The sequence below is a fragment of the Manihot esculenta genome, chromosome 17 (genome assembly GCF_001659605.2).
Source record: "Manihot esculenta cultivar AM560-2 chromosome 17, M.esculenta_v8, whole genome shotgun sequence".
NCBI classification, from domain to species: Eukaryota; Viridiplantae; Streptophyta; class Magnoliopsida; order Malpighiales; family Euphorbiaceae; genus Manihot; species Manihot esculenta.
In genome coordinates, this window is record NC_035177.2 from 17,938,138 (window position 1) to 17,949,118 (window position 10,981).

Genomic DNA, 10,981 nt, shown 5'->3' on the forward strand with positions numbered 1-10,981 from the left:
AATGGCAGAACTCAATTCGCCTCTCTCATCTAGCCTCCCAAAACCCTCCAAACTCATACTCAACACTCAAAAGCATGCATAAACACGTCATCAAGCATATAGGGGCATAAAACTAGCCTATACCCCAACAAACATCACATTTAACATCACATTTCTCATTAAACTAACATAACCCTAATATTTTACATCTACTCTAAACATGCATTAAACACCCTTAAAACCCCTCAAAACTTACTTAAAACATAAAAGAAGGTGAGGATCTACGCTTACCTCTTGAAGATCGAGAGGAGAGGTGATCCAAACTTGGAGATTGAGAGAAATCGAGCTCCGGGGGTCTCCAAGCTTCAAAACTTTGATCTTAGCTTAAAATCTTCAAAACAAAGGTAAAAACTCATCAAAACTTGAAGGAAATGAAGGAAAACACAAAATCAACTAAAGGAGGGCGAAATCGCACCTATGCCCGAAAATAGAGAGAGAAAACTCGCCCATTTTCGGACAAGGGGCCTTTTATAGGTGGCTGGCCAGACCACCTTCGGAGGCCAAAGGTGCTTCCGCAAGAGCCCAATGTTCGGCGGCCGAACATGAGGTTCGGCGGCCGAACCTAGCTTTTCCCTTCTTGGTCTTTTCTTTCAAAACTCAATTTATTTCTTCATTAAAACCATAAAAACATATAAAAAACATTTTAGAAAACCTTTATTTTACCCTTCTAGAAGGCTCCGACATCCGAGAATTCCGGATTCTAACGGAGATTCCGCCGGAAGGTAGGAATTCCGATGCCGGGGTCTAGCCGGGTATTACATTCTTCCCCCCTTAAGAACATTCGTCTCCAAATGTTCAATACACAAGCATAGCATGGCATAACACACATATCAACAAGGAAGCACATAACAACAAAAACACTAACCTTAAAAGAGATAGGGGTATTGCTGGAGCATAGACTCCCGTGTCTCCCAGGTACATTCTTCTATGTTGTGGTGATTCCAAAGGACTTTCACCATCGGGATTTCCTTGTTCCTCAGCTTTCTGATCTGCGTTTCTAGGATCCGCACTGGCTGCTCAACATAGGTGAGATCTCCTAGGATCTCCACATCAGGCTCATTAAGAACCTTGCCCGGATCTGACACGAACTTCCGTAACATGGAAACATGGAAAACTGGACAGATTCTCTCCATTGAAGCAGGTAGATCCAGCTTGTACGATACATTCCCAATCTTCTGCAAGATTTCAAAGGGTCTGATGTACCGTGGAGCTAGCTTACCTTTCTTCCCAAAACGAATCACCCCTTTCATAGGAGACACCTTGAGCAACACCATATCTGTAATACCCGGCTAAGTCAGGCATCGGAATTCCTACCGTCCGGTGGAATTCGGGGATGTCAGAGACTTCTCGTAGGAGGGTATTGAAAGTTTTGCAAAATGTTTTTAAGACTTTGTAAGGTTAAGGTTTGGAATAGAATAGGATTGAGTTTTGAAAAGAAAAGGCTTAGGGGACAAAGGCCAAGTTCGGCCGCCGAAGGTAAGTTCGGCCCCCGAAAGTTGCATGGTTTTGCATGCAGTTTCAGCAGCCGAAGCTGAGGTGGTCGGTTAGTTGTGCATGCTCCTCAGTCCGTGGTTTGGCCAGGTGTTCACCTCCAGATCATGACCAGAGGTTAGGCCACATCTCCCTTGACTCATCTGCAAGCTTTTAATCAGCTCATGCAGAGGGTTGCTCGTTTGCAAGAGGTTTTGAAGGTTTTGAGAGAAAAGAGAGGTTTTGGTGGTTTGAAGCTTATGAAGGGGATTTGCTGAGTTCAAGTTGGTCCTCTTTTAGTTTCAGGAGGTAAGAGAGGTCTTTCTATTTGTTTTATGGTTTTAACAGCTTTTAAAGAGGTTAAGGGTAGAGTTGCATGTTTAGGTTTTAGAGTTTAGTTTTGATGTTTTAATGGTGAAAGCATGATTATGTGTTGTGTTAGTTGTTTTGTTGGGGTTAATAGGTAGTTTGGGACCCCTTTGTGCATATACCAGAGTATATGTGAGTTGAGACGCTGAGTTATGCATGTTAGAGTGTGTTGGAGACGGTGTGCATGAAAGGAAGCAAGGTTCTGCCTTCTGGAGAACCCAGCTTCGGCCACCGAAGTGAAGATTCGGCCGCCGAACCCCTTGTGGAGGTAGTTTCGGCTGCCTAAGGTTGCCTCCGAAAGAATGGACTTTCGGATCTGTCATGCACATTCGGCCGCCGAAGGTGCCGCCGAACATGCATGAGTTTCGGCTCTGGAGAGGACATTCGGCCGTCGAACCTGCTGCCGAATGTGTTCTGTCCAGCCTTCTTTTGCATGAGTTATGTGATTATTTTCAGAGGTTTAGAGGGGATTATGGGGAATTGTTTAAGAGTTATTCAAAGTATGTGTGACACCTCATTCGAGTCCATTTGTGTAGGATTGGACCCGAGAGTTCGAGGAGGTCATCAGAGTTAGAGATATCAGAGTCAGTACAGTATCTGCCAGAGGAGCAGAGGTGAGTGGAACTAAACTTCCTATTGTATTTGAGAAATGACACGATTCTAGCATGCTCCATGCATCATACACTGCCATGTTATATCTTAGGTTGTGTTGCATTAGAATTCACGAATATGATGCATTGCATAAGATGTTGTTCCTGTGGATGAATGTTGGATGATCCTTAGCCCCTGACAGAGAGCAGATACAGAGTTATGGCATGAGATAGCCATACCAGGTCGCCCCTGGATAGGCCAGGTCGCCCCTGGATAGGCCAGGTCGCTCCTGGTACTATAGTCAGAGCACAGAGCAGAGTTAAGAGAAGACCAGGTGATGACATCGTCTCCCTGGCACAGTTGGTCATGTTATGATATCAGAGCAGAGATAAGAGTAGACCAGGTGATGACATCGTCTCCCTGGCACAGTTGGTCAGATTATCACATGTAGTTGAGGGCTAGTGGTGACAAGTTCATCCTTGAGATGATATATTTGTGATGTGATGCATTTCATGAAAGCATGTAATTAATGAACTATTTTACTGTTCCTCCTCACTGGGCTCTAGATCTCATCCCACTCCCTTAACCCCAGTTTTGCAGGTCCTGAGATAGCTATGGGAAATCAAAGTCAGCAAGAGTACAGAGGAAAGTTGTGCTTGAATGTATGCTGTAATAGTGTAGTGGACATGATGTAATTAAAAGATTAACTGTCATGTAATGTATAGATCTGCACTGTCATATACGGATAGATTTGTGCTTTCCCTAGTGGTTTTGCTGTTGTGTGATGTATGCTTAATCCCCTGTACATGAATCCTGTTTTACGTTTCTTGATGAGAAATGTGTGAGTTAGGCTTAATGTATGGCTTCGATGAGATACCAGTGGAATGTGTTACAGATTAAAAGGGTTTCATTCCCATGACCCACAGTAGATAGTAGTCCCTGGTATAGACCCTGAGGGCCATTTCAGATTGACATATCTGAGTAGCAGCAGTTAAGCCTACAGAGTTTTACAGGATTGTTGAGTCTATTTGTATCATGTATGGGATTTATCAGGTACACAGAGAGTATAGTTGGCTTGCTACGGGTCCCGGCGGCCTTAAGCCGATCTGGATCCTAGTGCCAGTGATGGTTCGGACCGTTACTGAGGGGTACCGGTTTCCGGGTCGTTACAGATTGGTATCAGAGCATAGGGCCTCAAGAGTACGGTGTGTTGAGATATTCCACATCGGAAAGAGGTGTTGTCTTGTATAGGAAGGGAAGCACAATAAGTTCAAATCATGTCCACTAGGATAGGATGCGGAGTCCTGTCTTGCATGCTGATGTGAAATGCCATGATGAGTTGCATGTTTATTGATATGTTCTTTATATGTGTTATGGATTCATGTATTCTCACATGGATCATTTGCTGATATGTTTGTGTGATGTTGTGCTTCTCAGAGGCAGGATGAGAGGAACTCGTCGATCTATTAGATTGAATGGAGCTCCGCCGGAGGATGAGGACATGGATGCTCATCTCCCCGTTCTGCAAAGGGCAACATCAGATAGTATAAGCAGAGAAGGTACATCAAGGGACCCTAGAAGGTCTGTTGATGAGAGTAGAAGGGGAGTCGTTCAGAGTGGTATGTCAGGGTGTATGAGAGGAATAGAGGAGGATGAGCAGAGTAGAGATGGTAGCTTGGGCAGGAGTAGGTTGGGAGGAGATATGGGTGAGTCCCAAGGAGGCACTCAGACCTCGAGATTTGTTCCACCTCAGTATCCACCCTACCAGTGGGGGGCAGAGTACCCGATGCGAGGTACATCAGAGTTTCCTAGGTATAACCCATATCCCACCTTTATGCCCTATCCTTCCTTTTACCCGTCATATCTACAGTATCCCATGTTCCCACCCGTCTTTGGTTACCCAGGGTCAGTAACCCCTAACCCGGGGCCTGTTACACCTCCTCCACCACCAGTAGAATCAGTAGCCCCAATTGTCCAAACACCCAAGCCGAGTTCACCTGGGGAAAGTATGGGGCAGATGACAGCTTATTTGAGGTTGGATGTTCCCAAATTTGAGACTGGTGATGACCCTGTTGAGTATCTTAGACTGGTCAAGATGATAACTGATGAGTTGGGAGCTAGTGAGAGTAGAGCCATTCAGATGGCAGGGAGCACATTGACTTGTGCGAAGGCAAGGGACTGGTTCACCCAGTATGTGGACCCGAGGGTAGAAAGCTTATCCTGGGAGCAGTTTACTACAGAGTTTGCAGGATGGGCTTGTCCAGATAGCTTAAGGGAGCGTAAAGAGAGTGAATGTGAGTAGCCAGGGCAGACAGAAAACATGAGTGTAGAAAATGACCCAGAGACTAGTGACTGTTTTCCTTTGGGTGAGGCTGCTGCAAAGAATAAAAAGAAAGTGAGAGGCCTGAAAGGGTCAAAGAAAATAGAGTTCTAGAATAGGGTAAAGTTTGGCATGGGTTTTTGCGAGGGTTCGAGTTCTGGTTGGGATAGCTCTAGATGTGCGAAGTGCGGTAGGAGGCACAAAGGAGTCTGTCGAGCTGGGACAACAGCATGTTTCAGGTGCGGACAAGAGGGGCACATGGCACGAGAGTGTCCCATTATGACCGTATCCGCACAGTTCCCGCAGACACCCTCAGATAATAGAAGTCCACCAGAAGCTCCAACCTCAGTACAGGGCAGAGGGAGAGAAAGAGGGGTAGTCCCTTCGTCGGAAGGTTCCTTAAGTGGAAGTCCGTTAGTGCCGGCTCGGATTTTCACCCAGGATCAGCCAGAGATAGACACACGGAACTCAGTGGTGCCAGGTAAGCTCACTTTTTAGTGTTCTGATGTGTATAGAATATCAGTTGATGTGCAAATCGCAAAGTGGAATAGAGTTAGATGGTCAGAGACAAAAGTTCAGTGAGTCGTGAAAGGTTAGTCAGCCAGGAAAAGCTCGAGAGCTATAGCCGTGGATTTGAAATCCAGGTAGAGAGAGAGTGATCTCTCATCTCTGAGTAGAGACCTTACGTGTAAGAAAGAAAGAGTAAAACCTAGAAGAGTAAGAAAAAGAAGAAAAGGAAGAAAGAGACAAGTAAGCAAAGAGAAGAGTAAATGAGGTAGAACAAAGCAGAGAAAGAACAGAGTAGAATAATGTAAAGTAAGAAAGTGTAGAAAGAGATTTCAGGTTAGTCTGGAATTAGGTAGCGCTTGAGCTCTAATTCAGATAGTTCTGGATGCGGAAGGCGTGGAGTGTACACAAAAGTAGTCTGTTGGTATGGGACTACGGCATGTATAGATGCGAGCAGGAAGGACTCATGTTCTGTGAGTGTCCTACTGCGGCCCTGGTTGGCACAGTCCCAGCAGATGACTTCTAGTAGTGTAACTCAGCCTATAGCTCTAGCCATGTGTCAGGACAGGGGTTGAGGCAGGAGGAGAGAGTTCTCCTTTTCTTTGGTCGGTTCCCGAGGAAAGATGCATGAGCTTTAGCTTGGATCTTCATCCTGACTTCGTAGGAGACTACCATATCAAACACGGTGACGTCAGATACGTTCACTTGAGGGTGTTCAGATGTGTAGGTTCTAGTGGACCCTGATGTTTCTTTCCCTGTTGTTTTGAGAGCCGTAGATAGAGGGGGGTTTGATAACTTCTGGGCTTAGAGTGTTTTCTCTGGGTTAGTGAACCCGAGTGTGATCCATCTGAGGTAGAGTCAGTGAGTCAGTATCGATTATAGGTGTTGAGAGTAGTAGATGCCTTCCAGCTGACCTTATGGTTCTAGGGGTGACTGGTGATGTCAACCTAGAGCGGATTGGCTAGCTACTCGAGGACCTACCTAAGTCTGCAAAGATAAGGTAGGAAAGTTCAGAGTTCAGAGGCTCGGATGGGTCAGAGTTAGTCCTTTGAGGGGACAGTATAGCATACCCAGAAGTTTGATAGCAGCCCTACAGGCTCGTGAAGGAAAGGTCATCAGGGGTTTTCTTGCTCTTGGGTGAGAGCATAGGAGTCAGGTCAGGGAACCAGTCGCAATAACCATAATCAGAAAGAGAGAAAGAGAGTTATATGTGTTTTCCCAGACAGGCTAACAGGGTTACCATTGGTAAAACAATATAGAGTCTGAAAGTTAAGTGAGGATGGAGACTAGACTCATTTTCACCTCTTCCTTTGACGTGGTACCTGTAGCATGTAAGAGTTAGAAAAGCAGTTGCATAAGTAAGGAAGATAGTAGAACAGTGTGAACTTGGTAGATAAGGATTCTATCCGACTTAGTACTACACCCTGGACTGTTCCAATGTCGGTGTAAGAAACGACGGATGAAACTTTGGAACTTGTCATAGAGTAGGACACAAGGTCACTACCAAAGACAGGTGTTCCCACGCAGAGCGGTGGAGACCGCTAGCCTCCACGATAGATCTAAGAGGTGGGTGGGAACTAGATGTTGCGAATAAGAGAGAAAAGTCAGTGTAATAGATGAGTAAACCAGAGGTAAGGGGTAACACTGCTCAGCGACTCTGCGTCTACAAGATAGTATTTACTGGGAAAGGCAGATGAGATGTTAGCTGCCCTCAGTTAAAAGTCGCTTATCAGTGTATCCTAGAGAGACGAGCTAAAGAGCGAAAGAGCTAGCGATAGTCCAGTGTAGTTAGACGGATCAAAAGAGAAAAAGGCAGGATAGAAAAGAAGAAGAAAGGCGGGCAAGGATTAGAGTGGCGCAGCAAAAGTGTAGACTAGAATAGAGAAGCATGCCCCTTATCTACTACGTGGTGTAGATGTAGATAAGAGAACACAACATAGAAGCCAAGTTCTGTAATCTGAGTTCAGTTTCGGGGCATGTCTGTGTGACTCGTGATGTGTCACCATAGAGAAAGCTATAATCACGTCATCTAGCCTTTCCTGAGAGTTGTTGCTCCTCTGATCGGGTGAGTACAGAGAAGCAAAGGTGAGTGTAACCAGAGTAGTGTGCATAGATCTGAGAAAAGGTAAAGAGAAAGGGAAGTCAGTAGGTAGCTAGAGTCAAGTGGACTATGTACAGACAGGAGGGATCAGTAATCCAGGTAGAGTGTGGACACAGATTAAGCAGTTAAGGGTCAGCAGAGTCAGAACGTATAGCCAACCCGGGAGTTTTACTCCAGGGGTATCTGTGTCTCTTCGTAGAAAAAAGTGTTAGGCTTTCCGTACTTGCTTGTTTCCCTGTATGTTTATTGTTGTTGTTTTATTCACATTCGAGGACGAATGTTTTTAAAGGAGGGAAGAATGTAATACCCGGCTAAGTCAGGCATCGGAATTCCTACCGTCCGGTGGAATTCGGGGATGTCAGAGACTTCTCGTAGGAGGGTATTGAAAGTTTTGCAAAATGTTTTTAAGACTTTGTAAGGTTAAGGTTTGGAATAGAATAGGATTGAGTTTTGAAAAGAAAAGGCTTAGGGGACAAAGGCCAGGTTCGGCCGCCGAAGGTAAGTTCGGCCCCCGAAAGTTGCATGGTTTTGCATGCAGTTTCGGCAGCCGAAGCTGAGGTGGTCGGTTAGTTGTGCATGCTCCTCAGTCCGTGGTTTGGCCAGGTGTTCACCTCCAGATCATGACCAGAGGTTAGGCCACGTCTCCCTTGACTCATTTGCAAGCTTTTAATCAGCTCATGCAGAGGGTTGCTCGTTTGCAAGAGGTTTTGAAGGTTTTGAGAGAAAAGAGAGGTTTTGGTGGTTTGAAGCTTGTGAAGGGGATTTGCTGAGTTCAAGTTGGTCCTCTTTTAGTTTCAGGAGGTAAGAGAGGTCTTTCTATTTGTTTTATGGTTTTAACAGCTTTTAAAGAGGTTAAGGGTAGAGTTGCATGTTTAGGTTTTAGAGTTTAGTTTTGATGTTTTAATGGTGAAAGCATGATTATGTGTTGTGTTAGTTGTTTTGTTGGGGTTAATAGGTAGTTTGGGACCCCTTTGTGCATATACCAGAGTATATGTGAGTTGAGACGCTGAGTTATGCATGTTAGAGTGTGTTGGAGACGGTGTGCATGAAAGGAAGCAAGGTTCTGCCTTCTGGAGAACCCAGCTTCGGCCACCGAAGTGAAGATTCGGCCGCCGAACCCCTTGTGGAGGTAGTTTCGGCTGCCTAAGGTTGCCTCCGAAAGAATGGACTTTCGGATCTGTCATGCACATTCGGCCGCCGAAGGTGCCGCCGAACATGCATGAGTTTCGGCTCTGGAGAGGACATTCGGCCGTCGAACCTGCTGCCGAATGTGTTCTGTCCAGCCTTCTTTTGCATGAGTTATGTGATTATTTTCAGAGGTTTAGAGGGGATTATGGGGAATTGTTTAAGAGTTATTCAAAGTATGTGTGACACCTCATTCGAGTCCATTTGTGTAGGATTGGACCCGAGAGTTCGAGGAGGTCATCAGAGTTAGAGATATCAGAGTCAGTACAGTATCTGCCAGAGGAGCAGAGGTGAGTGGAACTAAACTTCCTATTGTATTTGAGAAATGACACGATTCTAGCATGCTCCATGCATCATACACTGCCATGTTATATCTTAGGTTGTGTTGCATTAGAATTCACGAATATGATGCATTGCATAAGATGTTGTTCCTGTGGATGAATGTTGGATGATCCTTAGCCCCTGACAGAGAGCAGATACAGAGTTATGGCATGAGATAGCCATACCAGGTCGCCCCTGGATAGGCCAGGTCGCTCCTGGTACTATAGTCAGAGCACAGAGCAGAGTTAAGAGAAGACCAGGTGATGACATCGTCTCCCTGGCACAGTTGGTCATGTTATGATATCAGAGCAGAGATAAGAGTAGACCAGGTGATGACATCGTCTCCCTGGCACAGTTGGTCAGATTATCACATGTAGTTGAGGGCTAGTGGTGACAAGTTCATCCTTGAGATGATATGTTTGTGATGTGATGCATTTCATGAAAGCATGTAATTAATGAACTATTTTACTGTTCCTCCTCACTGGGCTCTAGATCTCATCCCACTCCCTTAACCCCAGTTTTGCAGGTCCTGAGATAGCTATGGGAAATCAAAGTCAGCAAGAGTACAGAGGAAAGTTGTGCTTGAATGTATGCTGTAATAGTGTAGTGGACATGATGTAATTAAAAGATTAACTGTCATGTAATGTATAGATCTGCACTGTCATATACGGATAGATTTGTGCTTTCCCTAGTGGTTTTGCTGTTGTGTGATGTATGCTTAATCCCCTGTACATGAATCCTGTTTTACGTTTCTTGATGAGAAATGTGTGAGTTAGGCTTAATGTATGGCTTCGATGAGATACCAGTGGAATGTGTTACAGATTAAAAGGGTTTCATTCCCATGACCCACAGTAGATAGTAGTCCCTGGTATAGGCCCTGAGGGCCATTTCAGATTGACATCTCTGAGTAGCAGCAGTTAAGCCTACAGAGTTTTACAGGATTGTTGAGTCTATTTGTATCATGTCTGGGATTTATCAGGTACACAGAGAGTATAGTTGGCTTGCTACGGGTCCCGGCGGCCTTAAGCCGATCTGGATCCTAGTGCCAGTGATGGTTCAGACCGTTACTGAGGGGTACCGGTTTCCGGGTCGTTACAATATCTCCCTCCTGAAACTCTACATGCTTCCTGCAGACATCTACATAACTCTTTTGGCGACTCATAACAGTTCTGATTCTTTCTCTGATAATGGGCACTACTTTGCTGGTGATCTCTACTAGCTCAGGCCCTGCTAAGGCCCGTTCTCCCACTTCCTCCCAGCAGACAGGTGACCTACACTTCCTTCCATACAAAGCTTCATATAGAGCTATCCCTATGCTAGCATCATAGCTATTATTGTAGACAAACTCCACCAAGGGTAGATGCTGCCTCCAAGAACCGCCAAAATCTAGCACACACATCCTGAGCATATCTTCAATAGTCTGGATGGTCCTCTCTGACTGTCCGTCCGTCTGTGGATGGAAAGCAGTGCTAAAGTCTAGCCTGGTACCCATAGCATTCTGCAGACTCCGCCAAAACCTGGAGGTGAACTGGGGTCCCCTATCTGAGACTATTGAAATGGGAGCCCCATGCAGCCTGACAACCTCTTCCACATACACTTGTGCCAATTTGTCCACAGAATAACCACTCCTGATAGGGATGAAGTGAGCAGATTTGGTCAGTCTGTCCACAATCACCCATATGAAGTCTAGTTTGTTGGACGTTGCCGGTAACCCCACCACGAAATCCATAGCTATATTCTACCATTTCCACTCTGGAATCAGCAGTGGGTTAAGCATTCCAGCCGGCTTCTGATGTTCCAGCTTCACCCTCTGACAAACCTCATAGGCGGACACAAACTGTGCCACTTCTCTTTTCATAGCTGGCCACCAATAAACTCTCTTCATATCTTGATACATCTTGGTGGCTCCAGGGTGAATGCTGTATCTAGCATTATGAGCTTCTCTCATAATGTCTCCTTTCAGACTCATGTCATATGGTACACATAACCTATTCCCATAGCGGAGGATCCCTTTACTGTCAAATTTGAACTCATCATTCTTGCCTGCTTGAACTGCTCTGGCTATCTTTACCAACTCG